Genomic DNA, 12,975 nt, shown 5'->3' on the forward strand with positions numbered 1-12,975 from the left:
CTGAATAAAAAGGGCATAATTTCCTACACCAAAAATGGCCATTTTGTGTGGCGTTGTTCATATTCCCTGATTTCATGATTTATAACCTTCATTTGGCTGTAAAAACACTCCATCTGGGGTGTTATTGTATGATAAATAGCTTGTGAATACTTTAGACTTATGGTTTCATTGAATAAAAGGAGTTTTAAATTTTGGCCATTTTGTGAGGCATATTTTGGCCATTTTGTGAGGCGTTTAGCCATTTTAACATTTTGTTTCTTCCTAAATTGAACAATGTTCGTTTTGTTTGATGAATACTATTCTTTAAACATCTTCTGTCATACTGGTGCCAGAAGTTCTCACCAAAATGCAAACTTAGTTCAAAAATTTGAAAACAAATTTTGTGAGGCATATTTTGGCCATTTTGTGAGGCGTGTAGCCATTTTAGCATTTTTTTCTTCCTATATTGAACAATGTTCGTTTTGTTTGATGAATACTATTCTTTGAACATCTTCTGTCATACTGGTGCCAGAAGTTCTCACCAAAATGTAAACTTAGTTCAAAAATTTGAAAACAAATTTTTCAGTGCTCAAAATTTCTACATAAACAGTCATATTTATGCCAGAAAATGTGGTCCTAGTTAATGATTTCACCACAGGAAGTGTTGCCAGAAGACTTTTGTTTCATATGGTATCCACAAAACCTACCAGTCTTTTATAAAAAATTAGTTACAAAAACATTTACAAATTTGGCCATTCTGTGAGGCTAGCCATTCTGTGAGGCATTTACCCGTACTGTTCTTCACCAAACTCAGATTTGACCGCGGTGTAGAATGACATCTTCGGCTGGTTGTGAAGATCCTTTTTCCAGTGGTTCACAAAGGTTTCGTGTATGTGCTCACGTGCTGCAAGAGCGGGGTGTAAGTTTGGTTTAGCGGAGGTGCTCATCTTGATGATAGTGGACCAAGTGTCATACCAGGTAAGGTTCAATTGTTTCTGCTCCTGAAATGTATGGTGCAGAAGTGTGTTCACGTTACCTACTACCGCTTGTGATGCTCTATAGAAGTAGGCAATACATTGAGGGAGGACGGTCACTGTCCAGGGGGTTCTTCCTGTGTCGCCGTAACAAAAGTTGTTATTTGCCTTTTTGTGGACACCCAATATCCATTTAAGAATTTTTAGGTAAGTAGTTTCAAGAGCATCTTTTGCTGCTGCTTTGGGGAGACTCACTTCTTGGTTTTTTGAGAGAATGGCTTTCACGATGTTGGTTGATGGCAGCCAAACAGGGCATCCGTATGTAGCTGCTGGCTTGACTAAGCTATCGATGAGTTTTAGCATCGTGCTAGTGGAGAGTGCTCTCGTGTCAATAATTCGTCTCATAGAGAAGAACGAGCGTAGAGCTTTTTTCCTAAGCTCATCGATTGCTTGTTTGAAGGAACCGTTCAGAGAGAATTGGATTCCAAGGTAGCAGTATTTTCTTACTGGTGCGATGTCCAAGTTTCCTAGTTTAAAGCCGTAAGCACATTTGAGTATTCGTGAGCTTGTGTTAAATACCATCACACTGGTTTTGTTGATATTCACAGACAACTCCCACTTTACGGCATAGTCATGCAAGCAGTTCAGCAGTTTCTGTAAGCTGTCTGCATCCAGCGCTAAGAGGACCAGGTCATCTGCCTAAAGGAGGTGGCTTACTTTAACACCGTTTAGAAGAGGTACATCCAATTCCTCAATTTGTTCCAGCCTGATGGAGAGCTCGTGGATATAAAGTTTGAAGAGCTCAGGGGACATTGGATGCCCTTGTTCTGTACCGATCGTGACGTCAATGGCTGCGGAGAGCTTCGGGTTGAAGAGTTATTGTACATATGGCTGATGCATTCGAAGAGTTTGCCTGTTATGCCCATGTTGCCCAGCTTGAACTGGAGTGCTTCCATGCATACGCTATCGAAAGCCTTGCGGTAGTCGACAAAGCAGGCGAAAAGTCGCTTCTTCTCTTTCTTGGCGTATTTCTCAATGATTGTATTTAGGGTGAGTATGTGGTCATTACATTGGGCTCCACTCCTGAATCCAAGTTGATAGGGTCGGTCAGGACAGGCTCTTTCTCTGAATTCGATTAGCCGGTTGAGGAGTAGATTCGAAAAGAGTTTACCGAGACAGCTCCCAATTGTTATGGCCCGATAGTTATCAGGGTTTTGCCGGTCACCCTTCTTATGGAGGGGAGTTGTGATGGAGTTGTTCCAGGGGTAGGTTCCATGCTGGAGGCAGGAGTTAAAGAGTTTTACCACGACGAGTTGGAGTTTCTCGTTGGAGTTTTTCAACATTTCGTTGGATATCAGATCATCGGACACACTCTTATTGTTTTTGAGTTTTTTAGTTGTATCTTTGATTTCCTGTAACGTGAAGTCGCGATTCAGTTCATTGACCAGTTCATTGGTGAGCTGCGAATTGTTGTACAATGGAGTAGAGGTGACATCGTCCCTTGAGTGATCGTTCCTACCACACTTCCGGTTGTAGAGATCATTAAAGAATTTGTGGAAGAGGATGAGATCGTAAATGTCGAATGGTTCTTCATCTTTGTACTGGTCAGATAGCCGTTTGAGTGCTGCCCAGTTTACCTCTCCACATTCGTTTATCTTCTGGTTCATCTTATACAGGATTTTCCCCTTTTTCATCCTCTTATAATAGCTCGGTATTCCTTTTTTCTGAGGAAGTGCTGGTCACGAAGGAAGTTGCTGTGTGGGTTACTGTTGGCATTTCTGTCGGCTCTGTTGGCCACCCTTTTAGCATGTCTACAGCTTTGGTCAAACCACTTTTTCTTACTGGTGCGTTTGCCACTTTTGGTCGTAGTAACAAAATTCGCAAGATTGTGGTATGTTGCAACCACGTCTTCATTAAGCTGAGCAGCTACGTTTGCCGTGTTCACTGGTTGATCAAGGAGGCAGTCCATTTTGTCTTTGAATGACTGATCATTCTGTGCCAGCCGGAACTTAGTTGCTGTGTCTGCAGAGAGGTTCCCTGATAAGTTCCATTTGAAAGCTTTAGGTGCATCTTGGATATTTGGCGATTAGAAATCCGTCTTAAAGGGTTTGTCGATATTGACATTGACAGCGCTCTGTGATCGGAGTATTGAGAGATGCTCTCAATTTTCAGGTGGCGGACTCTGTCATGAAGACTCGTCGAGACGCAAATATAATCAACTGTGCTGACACCATGCCGCTGAATACAGGTGGGTTCACCGAATATGTCGCCGAGAGTTCTGCCATTTAGGATGACTAGGCCTGTCATCTAAAGGAGTTCGATGAAGGGTCGCCCATTCGTGTTTAGCTTTGGGTCTGAGTTATTGCGTTTAGCCAACTTTTTAAAGAAATGAGCGTCGAGCTCTGTATCCTTCATTAGACAATGATCCGACAACATGTCGTCCAGAGTGCCAGTTCTAGCATTGAAATCCCCGAGAAGAATGATATCCTCGTTCAGAGGAACTCCAGCCAGGAATTCTTGAAGATACTCTAGAGTTGACATACTGTCTTCAGTTTCCAGACCTTTTCTTCGCTTCTTGTAGGATCTATTTTTGGGTGAGTCATAGACATTGATAATATAGGTGATTCGGTCTAGGTCGAAGTAGTTAGCTTTAAGCTTAACTACAACGATATCTTCCGTGGAATTCATACGAACGTTGGTTACACCGGCTTTTAAGCTTTTGTGAACTCCGATACATACTCCACCTGAATTTGATCCCTTCCTGTTAGAGTTAAAGCAACAGTAGTTACTTAAGTTGATCTCCCCTTTTGTTTCTTGCAGAGCAAAAATATCGTGGGTGTCAAGTAGTTCACGAATTTCGGTTATATCAACCTTGGCTCCTTCAATTTTGTCCCGAGAGTGGTTGATATTCCAGCACAGAAACTTAAGGGAGTGGCGGGACCTCGTTGGTGTGGGTTTAGTCATTGCTAAACCTGTTGGTGCTGCGTCTTGTTTTATCATTGTCGTGGTAGCTTATTCGGGGGAGTCGCAGGGTCTTCCTCAGACCCTCCTGGAGGCGAAGCCAAAGCATCTTTTGACCTCTCTGCCTTAGCTCGAATCCAGTGTTGCGAACTAATAAGAATTTTGATCGCCAATTTTATCGTTTGAAATGGTGAAGATCCTATCTTTGACATCCGGCCTGTGTTTGTGGAGCCAGCTAACATGGTTTCTAGTCTCCTCATTGACGACTTGTATTCTTTCATTGATGCTAGAGTTGTTGGAGGAGGGTATCAGCGCTGAAAAGCATATTTGAGCCTTTGTGGTGTTCAGTAGAGTTCCTTCACATTGCTTACAAGACTTGATTTCTTTTTAAGGAAATCATTGCTCCCTGTGTGAATGTAAATGCACTCAGGTCTTAGTCGTTTTATAGTGTTGTTGAGCTTCTTTGATTTGTTCAGCATATCTGAGTAACTATTTGCTTTATAGCAGTGAACATTGAACTGACTGTTAAAGCGCCTCGGGTCAAACTCGTCAAAGCTCTCATCATGGATGAGAAGAACTGTGTGACGCCTTTATCTAACCTAAGCTTCAGCGGCAGAGTTTGTTTCACTAGAACCCCGATCGGGGGGGGGGGGGGGGGGGGGGGGGGGGGGGGGGGGGGGGGGGGGGGGGGGGGGGGGGGTTAGTATGTTTTATTCGGCTTCCGAGGTCATATTGGCGGCTTCTACTGTTGAAGTTCTCCCGACTTCGCCTCATTTCGCTAGAGGGTCGATTGCCTCTAGAGCCCCTTTAATTGTGATTTTTCATGTTCTGCTTGTTTGCCACTGTGAATGGTGTCTTGTTGCTTTGATCAACCCTCTCTGCCCAGGACATCTCTGCTTGCTTAAGCTCGCTTTCACCTGAACGTGCTGTGGCATCGCTGGAGCTGTTACGGTGTACTCTGGATTTTTTGCGATTGAGTGTTGGCTTGGAGTTCCCTGTGGAAGGACTATCGAGTGCCGCTGGTATATTATTCGCTGCGGGTTGTTCAGCAGCGTTTAGAGCTTGTATCGTGTCCTCTAAGTTGATCTCCAGGGTTTCAATTCTGAAACTGTTCGATGCGCTTGTGGTTTCAATTGCCTCGACGATGGGGCGAAGCTCGTGTTTAAGTTCTTGGGTTGAGGCATGTGATTGATTGAGTGCAGACTTGAAAATTCCTTTCGTGGCTTTCGTCAAGTTTTCTTGGCCGATCTTGAGGGTCTCGATCCTCTGTTTGTTAGCGGAATTGGCAGATGACAATACTTTCAGAGTCGTACTTTGTATCATGTTTAGTTCGTCCGAGAACTGAGCTTTGAAGTTGATCAGACTCTCGAGAATTAAGTTCTGCTCGTCTACTGCTGATCTAAGTTGGTCGAGGTCAGCCCGAATTCCATTAAGCTTGGTCTCTATTGGGCCAACTTTATTTTTAAAGATGGATGACACACTTTTTTCAGATGTGGTTGGGGATGATAGGATGAGGTCAGAGAATGCTTTTTGTTGAAGCATCTCTTCTTTGAGTTCGAGAAGACTGTCTTGAAGTACAGACATCGAATGTTTCAGGTCTGAGCAGTTATTGCAACCGTTCAGGGTCAAGTGATCCTCAGGGTTATCATCACGAGTTGGTTGGTTTTCATCGCTGGCTTCCGTAGTTAGCTCATTGGTGATAATCCTAGCATCATGTGTAACAGAGGCATCAGAAGTATTTCGGTGAGATTTCTGAGTGTCACCTGAGATGGATAAGCTTTGATCATCGGTGCGTTTCCCCCTCTTTTTCTTTTTGTTGCTCTTCCCCTTTTTCTTTTTCAAAATTTTAGGGCATTGTTGTGCCTGGGGTGTTAAGAAATCAAATTTTGTGTCGGAGCTGCCGGATAACGGTCCACCAGGGGTTATGTAATCGCCCGGGTCGTGGGGACTTGGCTCGCTATCAAAATGTTATTCTGCGACTGTATGACATTAACACAAATCGAGTTTCAAGGTGCTTCCTCATTTGGACTATCAAACACTAGCCTAGTAATTTCGCTGCTTACGTGTCGGTTTGTGCAGAACGTAACCAGGTCAGTTTTCCTTTCCCTGGCTGAATTGCTCAGTGGGAGGCTGTTTGCTAGGAGCTCAAATTTGATCACGGTGTCTTCCAGTTTGTTTATAAGGTGTGTGACTAGTTTTGCGGTTTCCTTAGAACCAGTGGTCTCACAGGTTTCGAGAAGGTCACAGAGCTTCTTTTTGTTGGCGGTGACATTATTGGAGCATTATTAGTGTTTGATGAAAGAAGGGTCAGGAGGAGGTGGAACGCTGTTTGAGATATGGTGAGCTGTTTCCTTGGTAAACGCAGGTAGACTGACGGCTGTTTCTTTAGCTGATGCTGGTGTGGTTACGTCGGCAGCAGGAGGCTCAGTTTCGTCCGGTTGCGATTCCGTTGCTTGTAGAGTTTCTGGTTCATCAATAGCTTCTACTACGTTTTCGACATACGGGATGATCAGGACTTGTTCGTCACCGCCCTCATTTTTCTTTAGCTCAGGAGAGAAATAACAGTGTAGATGTTTGATGGAATCTGGGAATAGAGTAACGAGGCTAAAGTTACCTAGACTGACATCACAGACTTCGGTGTCTTCTACGGCTGGGTTAAACCTAAGAGGGGTGATACTGAGGTCTCTAGGTTTTCCTATATGTAGAATTACAAGAGGCATATTGTCATCTTTATGGGTGTTCTTCAGAGGCATTCTGGAGGTCCTGTCAAATGAATATATAATTCTGAGCCCGTTGAACAGGGTATTTTTGTTTGTTAGAGCTCCAACGCGGTTATTTATGGTTGCGAGCAAGGTTTTAAGGGAGTTTTTGTCCTCAGGGTGTCCAGGACCAGTCCTGGCAGGACTGGGTGTATTTGGCGGTAGACCTGAAGTAAGATCATTGCACAATGCTTTTACAACTCTGGGCGCCAGAACAATTCGGTGCAGCTTGATTTGGCTTGACCCGGCGTGATTTCTGGTGAAACTTCACGAAGGGCAACTTTGATTTCTGACTGCACGGAATCAATTGAGATTTCGGAACCTTCACTCAGTTCAAAGGAATGACCGTCACATTTATGGAGGCCTTGGCCCTGGATCTGATACCTTTCGTACTGAAGTAACCTCCCATCGGTGTTGCTCGCTTTCAAGGATGCTACATCACCTTCCGATATGTGACGTGTTCTATTCTGGGCTTTTATGTCCTCATCGGTGACCTTCGGCGCGGCCGCAGTGATACGGTTCGAGAAGGAGTGTCTCCTGGTACGATGCTTCTCCTGTATTAGCTGGCGCGGGGACAGCGATGGTGTGTGCAGCAGTGTTTTTAGTGTCTGCTGCATGCCTCTCGATTTGATTCGGGGCACTGGAGTGATTATTGGGTCGCCGAATCCAGTGAAGTAGGCGTCCTTGGAGGGTTCTGAGCCTTTGGGTGTTGCAAGGTTGTCAGAGTGCCGATCATACGTAGAGTTGTTAAGTTTATTCTCCTTCGGTGAGTGGACTGTTATTTCTGGGATCTGAGTTGTCATTTTGGTGTTAAGTGGTGATGGGGACAGGTCGAGATTGTTGTTTGTCATAGGCGTGCCTAAGCCTTGACTGGGGCAAACTCTGTTGTCCTCATTGATGGTGCCGTTGGGGTTTGGACCCACAATCCAGCTTCTTGCGAATGATCCAATTATCCCAAAAAAGGATGTTTCTGACATCATGCTGGTGTTAGGCTTGTCAGTAACAACTTGGGTTGCGTTAAGCTCATCGTTACCCTTGATTTCAATCCTACAGGGAAGACTGGCCCGCTTCTTTTGTTTGGCTGTCTTACTATCTAACGTTGGCTCTTTGCTGTCAAGTTCACAGTACTTACTTGTACTTGATTAGGTCTCCTCAATCATTCGAGTGGCCTGCACCAATGAACTCCCGTTTGTGACGTATCATCTCCCTCCAAAGTTTTCGGTCACTAGCCATCTCGCTCGCTCCTTCTAGGTCTATGTCAGTGTTTCCTGTAAACGCTGCAGCATCTTCCAGCAAACATTTCATCCAGTTCTTTCTTGGACGGCCCCTAGATCTTCTCCCATGCGCAGGGGTCCAGTTAAGCAGGTACTTAGGAAGCCTAGTGTCTGGCATTCTGGTGACATGGCCAAACCAACGCAGGCGGTTTGCTCCTATGAACGTCTCTACTGGATTTATCTTTGCACGCTCTAGCACTTCAGTGTTTCTAACCCGATTGAGCCATCTTATCCTAAGTATTCTCCTCAAGCAACGCTGATGTAACACCTCAAAGCGATGTAGCTGCTTTGTTGCGGTTTTTCCATATATTACTCAGTTGATTGAAGGCTCCGAGAGCTTTCTGAATCCTAGCTGACAGCTCACGGTCGATAGTACCGTCGCTGGAAATAATTGTACCTAAGTACGTAAAGTCACTAACTTGCTGCACTGGCGTGTCTTCAACAGTGATGTTCACTGTGGCTTCTTTCGTGTATGGCCGTTGAGAGGTTGCTTTACCAATGACCATAGCCTCAGTCTTTTTACCATTGATTCTGAGACCTCCCTGGGCACCATACATACACAAAAGGTCAGTTGTTTCTTGAAGACCTTCCTCGCTGTTATCCAGTACAGCCATGTCATCTGCATAGTCTGTATCTAACACAGTGATATCATCAACAAGCGGACTGATAGATCTTTGAAGCACCGCTCCGTGGGACACCACTTTGTTGCTTTCTGTTCTCTCAGCAGCCACATTGAGGCAGACATTAAAAAGTGGGGGACCCTGAATGTATCCTTGGCCACTGCCTGAACTTACTTCAAACCATTCTGATAGTTCACCATTGTGTCTAACAGCACTGACAGTTCCATTAAAGAATGCCTGTATTATTCGAATGTATTTACATGGCAGGCCATAATGACTGAAAGCTTTCCAAATATAATTCCTGTCGATAGAATCAAAAGCTGACTTAAAATCCACAAAATTTACATACAGGGGGAGATTATATTCAATGCAGTTATGTATAATAGTGCGGAGTGAATAAATCTGATCAATGCATGATCTGTTCTTTCTAAACCCACACTGATTGTCTCGTAGCAAACTTTCTAAACCGTCACTCATGCGTTGTAATATGATGATTTGATACAGTTTCGATGCTGTAGATCTTAAAGTGATCCCCCTATTATTGGAGCAATGAGAGGTATCACCCTTCTTTGGTACAATTATCACGATGCCTTTCAACCAGTCGTCAGTCACTGCTTCTGAATTCCAAACTTTAGAGAACAATTTCTCCATCCTATCCACAAGACCACTTGCCCCATACTTTAACTGCTCATTAGAGATTTCGTCAATCCCAGCACTTTTGTGGTTCTTCAATTTTTTGAGACAGTTTAAAATCTCAAGTCTAGTGGGGGACCATCACCATCACCAAGATACGGAAAGCATGGAACCACTTCAAGATGGTCCAGGTCAGACAGATCCGCATTTGTGGGAGGAGGGTTTAATAGCTCCGAAAAATGTTCTCCCCATCTCTCTCTCTGAGCAGAGGGATCAGCAATCAACTTCCCGGATTTGTCTCTTACAGCAGTTGATTTTCGATTCTTCTTACCGGACAGTGTTTTTATCCGTTGCCAGACTTCCCTTTGCCGGCCATGGACAGCAGCTGTTTCCAGATCTGCTGCAACTCTAAGAGCCCAATTCTCGTCGTCTTTCCTGCAGCTCTTTTTGACAAGTTTGTTGGCCCGAGAATACTCGCTCCTATTGTTTTTGTCACTAGGCGCCATCTGTTTAATATTACTGCGTTCTGCAATAAGGCTTTTTGTCTCCTGAGACAAATGCTGCTGCTTTCTGCGCCGGGGGCGCTCACCCAGTACCTCCATAGACACTTCTTTAATAGTATCCTTAACTAATGTCCATTCTCCATCAAGATTCTCCTCCATTGGTAGGCAGCTAAAACGATTTTGAAGTTCACAGCGGCTAGGAATTTTGTTTCTGGATCTGGATGGGTCCTCATCGTCCTCTTCATCGTCACCATTGATGTTGGATATCCTGTAGGGATGGTGACGGTTTGCTAGGGGTTTCCTCCCATGTATCTTGGACCTTTGAGAGCCGGTTGAACTGGTCGAATCAGATGACCGCTGTCTCCCAGCACCACCCGAGGTCTCTTCACCGTCTTGTGGGTGACAAGTGTTGGCAAGTGATGAGGGAGGCATGTGCTGCCGGGTACGAACTCTGCTCTCATCCAATGTATAGAAATGTGATGTACGTGTATATATCCAGTATCCACCAGCGGGCTATATTTTGTCTTCTGACCTCTCGCAGCCCGATGTAACAAGACACAGTGCGCGTCCAGCCCGCTTAAAATACAGCACGCGAGCAGACGACACTTAACGTGACAAGTAATAATACAGCCCGGAGCACTTTCACTTTCAAACAAATTTTTGGGGCCTAAACTATTAAACTTTAACTATTACAAGACACGTACACCATATTTATGTCACTGACACTACATCTTAATGGTTCCCACGGCTCAAGGAATGCACTACCTATATCACTTATCGGCCTCAGTCCCTATACCACGCAGTGCAATATGATTGGCTGACATTGAACACGTGACGTGTTACCATGGTTGCAACAATTAGTGGCGACTTTAAGTCTAGAGTTGATGTTTATACAGTATACACCATACACGCTCCATTGTTTATTTCAACTGATTTACATTTCCATAATTGCTCAATACAAGCTATTTCGAGTAATAATTCTTAAACTTTTAGGCCGGAATTTTACGTGTAATTCTATTGTGTTCCCGAAAGAAATTTTGCCCTGTTTTTTGTTTTGAAACTATACCGTCTACCACTAATATTGATGTTATGAATTTGATCATTTACTCAACGTAAAATATATATATATATATATACTACTTTGAATTATAGAATTATTGATACCCCTCACTTTCTGAGGAAGATTGATAACCTGAACGAGTCTAGCATATTGTTGGGAAAGGAGGTTATGGACACGTTCATTGAAGTTTGAGGAAATTGGTAAATTTCTAAAACAGCGTTTTTGACGATAGTGGTTTAATTTTAACATATATTAATCTAGCGTGTTCATAAGTTCTGAACATTAGCCACGTGACCCATACTTCCATATGCACTGCTCAAAAATAAAATGTATTGCTTTTAGGCACTATTATGTAAAAAATGTCACATTTTTGTGACATTGTTTACCATAGCTGCCCAATTAGCATTTTTTGGTCTAAAATATAGTAAATTAGGTCAATCTAACAATTATGATACAATGTAGGCCTAAAGGGCAGTGATCGAACGGCTTTAAGGCAACATTTCGTAAACTTTGTCACACTCAGAATACGAGACCTCTTTTCTACTGTGAGGTGTCCTCAAAACCCTTTCAACTCATTATTTGATAGTTCTTCTGCCAATCATAGCCCTAAAATATGTTGTTTTGAAAAGTTAACAAATACATGCACTTGGCTATTGGGAAATGATGTAAATTCTGTCACATTATATGGAATTTGAAATTCTGGGTGAATTTCCGAAATCAATTATATCTGATTTTGGTTTGGAAGGCGGGAAAACTCTATATAAGGACGATACACGGATACAGTTGATTGAAGTATAGGGCAGTTGATGTAAACATCGTCACAAAATGATACGAAATCGTAAATGGACACATTCATGTTGAAGTTTAAGGATATTGGTATACCAAAAAAATAGCGTGTTCAGAAGTTCTGGACATTAGCCACGTGACCCATACTTCCATATACACGGCTCAGAAATACAATTTATTGTTTTTAGGCACTATAATGTAAAAAATGTCACATTTTTGTTACTGTGTTAACCATAGCTGCCCAATTAGCATTTTTTGGTTTAAAATATAGTAGATTAGGTCATTCTAACAATTATGATACAACATTTGGCTAAAGGGCAGGGATCGAACGGTTTTAAGGCAATATTTCGTAAACTTTGTCACACTCAGAATACGATACCTCTTTTATACTGTGAGGTGTCCTCAAAACCCTTTCAACTCTTTATTTGATGGTTCTTCTACCAATCATAGCCCTAAAATATGTTGTTTTGAAAAGTTAGCAAATACATGCACTTATTGGGAAATGATGTAAATTCTGTCACATTATATGGAATTTAAAATTTTGGGTGAATTGCCGAAATCATTTATATCTGATTTAGGTTTGGAAGGCGGGAAAACTCTATATAAGGACGATGCACGGATAGAGCTGATTCAAGTTAAGGGCAGTTGATGTAAAAATTGTCACAATAATAATAAGGGCAGTTGATATGAAAGAAAATCTATCTAACTAATGCAGTGGCTGATGTGATGAAATTTACATTTCTTGACCCTATTTTGAAGAAACATGCCTCGATTAGAATTCAATATTCTTCCAGGAATTATTAGTAGGTTATTATTCAGCAAATCAGAACTCAAGTTTAACAATTCTGAGTTTAATTTTACTAAGTTACCGAAATGTGACGAAATTCACTTTTCCTGCCCCAGCAGTATAATTTCAATGTGATGAAAAATGGGCATGGGTTTCTATATTTCCTTTATCTCTGAATTAATCATTTCAAACTATAATTAGGACTGTTGATGTAAAAGAAAATGTATCTAAATTTTACAATGACGTATGTGACGAAATTTACATTTCTTGACCCTATTTTGAAGAACCGTACCCCGATTAGAATTCAATATTCTTCCAGGAATTATTGGTAGGTTATTTTTCAGCAAATCAGAACCCAAGTTTAACAATGCTGAGTTTGATATCACTAATTTACCGAAATGTGACGAAATTTACTTTTCCTGCCCCAACAGTATAATTTCAATGTGATGAAAAATGGGCATGGGTTTCTATATTTCCTGTATAAATCCATTCCAACTATAATAAGGGCAGTTGATATGAAAGAAAATCTATCTAACTAATGCAATGGCTGATGTGACGAAATTTACATTTCTTGCCCCTATTTTGAAGAATCATACCTCAATTAGTATATAATGTTACTTTATCACCATCACTATGTCG

The sequence above is a fragment of the Bolinopsis microptera genome, chromosome 4, assembly GCF_026151205.1.
Source record: "Bolinopsis microptera isolate Bmic1 chromosome 4, MBARI_Bmic_1.0, whole genome shotgun sequence".
Taxonomy (NCBI): Eukaryota; Metazoa; Ctenophora; class Tentaculata; order Lobata; family Bolinopsidae; genus Bolinopsis; species Bolinopsis microptera.